Here is a 6,641-nt window from a genome sequence, read left to right on the forward strand (position 1 = left end):
TAGGAACAGAGATGAAATCCTCAGACTTATTGTGAGACCATATGCTGGTGCAGTTGGTCCTGGGTTCCTCCTAATGCAAGACAATGCTTGACCTCATGTGGCTGGAGTGGGTCAGCAGTTCCTGTGAGACGAGCCGCCTGTTCGCCAGACTTGAATCCTATTGAGCACATCTGGGACATCATGTCTCATCACAGACTATTCAGGAGTTGGCGGATGCGTTAGTCCAGGTCTGGGGTTGATCCATCAGGAGACCATCCTCCACCTCATCAGGAGCTGCCCAGGTGTTGTAGGGAGGTTATAGAGGCAGGTGGAGGCCACACGCTGCAGAGCCTCAGTTTGACTTTCCAAAAAAGTTAAAAAAACTAAACAACTGGATTTTTTTTCAAAAGTTTGAAGACATTTTACTTCCCATCCAAGAAGCTTTCTCAACTCAAATGTCTGGAGTAGTGTGGTGTTCCAAGTTTTTAATTCTTTTGCCCAAAAAAGGCCTTGTATGGCTTAGATAACATGCAAATTAAACCAAACCACCAAAGATCATTTTGACTTGTTTTAAGGACATTACATCAAAGGTGTTTTTCCACTTTAATTTTGAGTGTGGCTCCAAATCCAGACCTCCCTGGGTTAATACATTTAATTTCCATTAATATATCTTGTGATTTTGTTGTCAGCACATTCAGCTATGTGAAGAACAAAGTATTTAATAAGAATATTTCATTCATTCAGATCTAGGATGTGTTTAGTGTTCCCTCTATTTTTGAGTGATGTATATATATATATATATATATATATATATATATACATATATATATATATATATATATATATATATACATACATACATAATACACTGGTTTTATTCGTGTCAAAACCACTGAATATTTGATATTTGGAGGGCAAATCATCCTCACTGATCATCCTCACGGGGGCGCTCTCTCCTCGCTGTGAGCTCACCTGCTCACTGACGTCATTTATCGCTTCACCAATGAAGTCCGTCAGGTTGGATTTTCTCAGGGACTTTCTACAGGTAAAGGAGAGCAGCTGGTTTGTGAACTACCTGATTATTTTACAGACTGTTCATGAGGAGGTTTGCTGTTTTTGCCACCTGTGATGTAAAATATTTTATGCAGCTGATCTTTTCTCCTCTTCAATATAGACAACAGGTGGAAAAAAGAGCAACTCATAATTCTATTAATGTTTCATGTCCATTGCAATGGACACCATGACCAAATGAGCGTAAAATGTTATAAAACTTGAGTAAAACTGGCCACTTTAAAAAAAAAGGAAAAAAACAGGAGTGCATTGAAAATCCAATCAAGCCATTCCTGGCCAGCTATAATTTGTAAACTAATGTTTCAACTGGAAACACACAATCTGTGAAGGGAGCTAAAGATTAGGGTGATGACAAGGAGGCCTTCCAACCTCAAGGTTTTGGCGCTCAGAAAATAAAATTAATTGTCAAAAGAAGAGGAGACAGGTTAGCTATTATAACTTGCCTGTTTCAACGCTACTAAAGATGATTCTATTGACTATTAAGAAGGGTATAAATAATTTTCCACGTGCCATTTTGTAGATAAATGTAAATGAAAACAAATACTTTAAAAAAAATGATATTTTTGATCTATTGAGTGATTCCTGAAGCATACTTTTAAATCTTAATCTACCTGGGGCAATTATATGAAATAGTAGCAAAATAACTTTAAATACATCATTAAAGGGTTAATTTTGTACTTTGAGCAATGATATCTGGCTGTCATGAACATAAATTCATATTTCTGTTGTAAGACAGGCGCTCGCCCCTTCGTCATAGCAAGTTTCTGAGCAATGCTTGTCTGCTCTGATGCCCTCTTATGCTAAGCTGGAAGTCAATTTATTTCTCTTTGGATAATCAGGAAATGGTCAGTGACAAGCAGTAATTTAATGATGAGATGACACAATTCTTTATTGGCTTAGACTCAGAACTACGGTATGTGCACTCCAATGGACGCAGGGGCCGAATAGATCAAAGAACATTGGGTTACATGCAATTGTGATACAAACTTTACTAAAATACACGTGAAAAGGGACATGTGATATCTGAAACAGACCAGAATACTAAAACTTTCCAGACAATCAAAAAAAAGTGCCATTAATCTCTGTAACACCTATCTTTTCATATTTTGGAAAAGGAAACCTAATATTTAATCACCGTACAAAGAGATTGTCTGCCCTCAGCACACAACTATTTCATCAACACAACTTGACAAGACTGCTGGAAACACACACATTAACTAAATAAAATATAAAGCATCAAACATGTTTACTGCAAACATTGCAGACGGTCTCACAGCTTCACTTATAGCTCCCTTGTTCTGTGAGAGCAGACGCAGATGAGTCAGGACAGCTATATTTACATCTGCGTGTTTTGTAAAAGCTCACCCAGACAGACCTGTTGAGAAATTTGAAATGAAAAGTTGCAGCCATGTTCTGATAATCAAATGCATCACCAAGCAGCTTTTTTTTTCTGTTTACTACTCTGGAGCATGCAGGTGTGTGTTAACACAACCCGAAAAAGAAAGACTTCAGCAAAAATCTTGCCAGGGCAACGTGCCGCAGCCCATCAATCTCGACAGAGTTACAGGGCCTTTTTCAAAGTATTTGCGACGATTATTCCCAGTGGAAAATAAGTCAGACCGTCGCCAATGTTCCCAGCCTGGTTGAGACTGTCCGTCGCTCAGAAATTGCTAACAAACCCAAGCGCTACAGTGTCAGATGCTGAAGGCTAGGGCTCCACGATATATATATATATATATATATATATATATATATATATATATATATATATATATATATATATATATATATATATATATATATATATATACGAACTTTATTGTCATTGCAATTTTACTGTTCTTGTATCATGTTTGTCGCAAAGATCTGTCTGGACTGCAATAAATGCTAGTTCATTATTTAAAGGGGTCTAGTCACATATTTTGACCATAAAAAGAAAACACATAAAAAAACACAATAAAATTATAATTCAAATTAAGCAATACAAGTCAAGTGGTTGTCTTGATAGTGTTTACTTAGTCTTTACTGAGCCGGAAAATAACTTTACAACGGGTGCGATCAACAGACAAACACAGTGTTTCTAACTTAGAGGGAAAATCGCTGACTCTACCTTTAAGTACCATGCATTGAAGCTCTCTTTACACATTTGGGGAAACTTATGCAACATAAAAAAAGATTTGAGATGAGATAATCATGAATGGCTTGGTTGGGCACTTCCGGGTTCGTAGGGTGGGCTCTGGTTGGCTGGCTTGTGTTACACCCGTCCCTAAACATTCCCCAGGTATGGACTGGGTCTGCCCAGGTTGGGGTGGTGCTCGGCCCTGGGCTCAGGTGGTTTACTCTGTGATTTCCTTGACGCACTGGGGGACGAGTCTTTGACTCTTTCCAACCACCACTGAGCATTTTTCTTATCGACAAACCTTACATAGACAAGTGCATTCTCACACACACCCACAGTATGAGTATCAAGCGGAGCACCAAAGTGGAAGCAGTAATGCTCCACTTGTGAAAACAAATCTGTTGGGCTCTTTCTGACATCAAGGAAGCAATTCTTAGTGCTACACAACAAGACAGGAAACGTTTAAAAACATGCATTATCACAAGTCATGTTATTTCAGCATTAAGCAATATTATTGCATATCACATGTTTTCCTAATATTGTGCAGCCCTACTGCCGGCCTCAGTTGATAAATGTAAACCGAATAAGGCAACAAATATTGCTAGAAAATGCAAGAACTCTAGAACAAGATCCACTGGACAGATGAGACCAGAGTTCAGATGTTTTGGACCACAGTTTGACGTTTGGAGGAAACCTTATACCAGCTGTTAGGCACGGCGGTGAAGGGGTGATGGTTTGGCAGCAACAGGGTCTGAGCCCATTTCTACTCATTGAGTTCACCATAATCTCCTCTGTGCACCAGAGTATTGTTGAGTCAAATGTATTACCATCCCTCTGACAGCTTGTCTAAACTGGGTCATCAACAGGACAATGGTCCCAAACCCTGCAGCAAACTGATAAGAATGGCTTTTTGTTTATTGTGCGTTTAAAGTCAGATTTGAATAATTTCAAAACGTAGTAAAGACCAGACGACACCCGTTTAAGTAAACCTACGTTTCTCTTTACTGTAATCATCAGTTAAAGTACAACCATGAGGATTCTGTCTCAGGCTGACTTTAAGGAAGTGGGTTTTCCTGGCAGCGAGGTGTCAGTGCACTTTACTGCTCAGGGTACTACACCCTGTCACACATGGACTGCAAAGCTGTCAGAGACGAATCATGAAGGGTGGAGCAGCGCTACGGGATTTCGCCTGCAGAGAAGCAGGATTAAAAACAGTTGAAACCAGAAATTTAAATACACTGTGAGATTCCTGCCCCCTGTCAGCGGTCCTCCCAGTGCTTCACCCTGGACAAGCCGTCTTCTTTTATTGATGTCTTCTTAAGTAAGAAAAGACTCTTGAGGCAGAGGCTATACTTTAGCAAGTTTAATCTAAACACGCTGGAGAAATGGCGCAGCTTCAGTACTGGACTCTCATATTGATCACGATACTAGAAAAGGTAAAATGAGGAAGCGAGAGCCCCGAAGTCTCGGTTAAATCAACTTAAATGGATCAGCGAGGACACGCCCCTGCAGGAGCCTCTTATGTTGTCTATGGGCGACGTTCCAGTGTCTGACTGTGAAACAGCATTGGCTCCAAGGTTTGTCCACATGTGCACGCTGCCCTGAGATAACTGTCCATTTGTTTATGTGTGCCACATCTGTGACGTCCTCAGTGTTAGTGAATCGGCTGTTTCACATGAACTGCTTTCTGCAGCTCCAGAATCTGTAATGTCATAATCTTTAACATTGTCTGACATTATATTAGACTAAACTTTTCCTGTTTTAGAAGATTATTTCTAAATGCAGATTACCAGAACAATAATCGAGACATTTAGAGATTTAATTTAAATTCAGAATTTCTCATGCAATGAAGGTCCCACCATTATACATTATTATGATGAGTCCCCCACTGAGAAGCCATTCAGAGAGGAAGAATCCATGACTCCAAAAGCAACATAAAACACTAGGTAATAATTTGCACATGCACTCACAGACAAAGCTCTCCTATTTTTTTTTTGGAGACATGTCCTGTGGTGTGATGAAACTAAAACTGTTTGGCCCTAAATTGCCGTTGTTGCATTTAAAAGGAAACAAGAGAGAGCTTGCAAACCTCACAGTGTTGTGTTGATTTGGATGTTTTGTTGTCAGAGGAATCCGAGCACTTCACCCAAACAGATGGCATCATGAGGAAGGAACCTTGTGTGGAAACATTGAAGCAATATTTCAAGACATCAACCAGGAAGTTGAAGCTTGGCTGCTAATGGAGCTGCCACATGAACAATGAGCATAAAGCCAAGTTAGTTGCATATCGATTTAAGGACAAGAAAATCAACGCAAACCCTGGATATCAGCAGGTTATTGTGAGAAGCTGGTGAAGAAGAAACTGTATGGAAACTTCTGGCTTTGAAGAACGTGAAATAATTCTCTAAAATGAAAACTCTAATTATACTATTTGGCAAATAGAAATAGTTTTTGTTACCCCTCAACCAACTTTAAACAGGAAACATTTTGTGTGGTTTATTGATCGCCAGAACAAAACACTGCAAAACCGGATCTAAAAATAAGTAAAATGTTCTTAAAATTTGTGTTTTTGTCTTAGATTTGAGCAGGTAAATAATATTGTCTGCCAATGGAATGAGTATTTTGACCCCTAAAATAAGATAATTAGACATCCTGCTCTTGAAATAAAATGATGGAGATGAGTTGTTCCTATTTTAAGGGCAAAAATCGTATTCTTTTGGCAGATCATCTTATTAACCTGCTCAAATCAAGGACAGATGCACCTTTTTTAAGAAAATATTACTTATTTTTAGTTCCGTTTTTGCAGTGATATATCTTTTTACACAGCGTATGTAAATATCTAGTTTTAGTTCTGCTCTATGTAACACTCTTCTGTTTGAAATTAATAACTACCAGGAATGTGCTGCCTTATATTATATAATACATAAAATGTCAGTTTATTATTTGAAAGGCAGGCAGAAATAACAAAAGGTAATGGATTCAGGTGACTATCTATTTCAATGATAATATCAACTTTCTATTAAACTGGACTGAAAGCTAAAGTAGTTACACTTTTTTTATCAGATTTTCAGCTTTAGTTTGTGCAAATGAGTAAAAGTGGGAATATTTTTGATGTTTCTGTTGTTTTAGCTTTAAAGTCAAAGAAGTTAAGATTAACAGGTTTCACAAGTGAAAACAAAAAGAAGAGACCACTCCTTGTTCTGTAAGGAAATCCCTCTGCGGCGGCCTGCGGACATTTTTCCCAGTGAAAAACAGAGAAAGAGCTCGCCCAGGTAAAACTGTAGAGGAGGGCATGCTGTAAAACCCTGGCTAAACCTCTGGGTGTGTTCTCGGTCTTGGTAAAGGCCCTGAATGCGTCAGTGCATGACTAACGTCTGTTTGGGCTTGCTTCTGTGGTGAAATCTAGCAACAGGAAAGAAACTCAGAAGGCGCCGTCTCACAATTTGCATTCGTGATGTTCAGGAAAACCCAA

The sequence above is a fragment of the Fundulus heteroclitus genome, chromosome 14 (genome assembly GCF_011125445.2).
Source record: "Fundulus heteroclitus isolate FHET01 chromosome 14, MU-UCD_Fhet_4.1, whole genome shotgun sequence".
NCBI lineage: Eukaryota > Metazoa > Chordata > Actinopteri > Cyprinodontiformes > Fundulidae > Fundulus > Fundulus heteroclitus.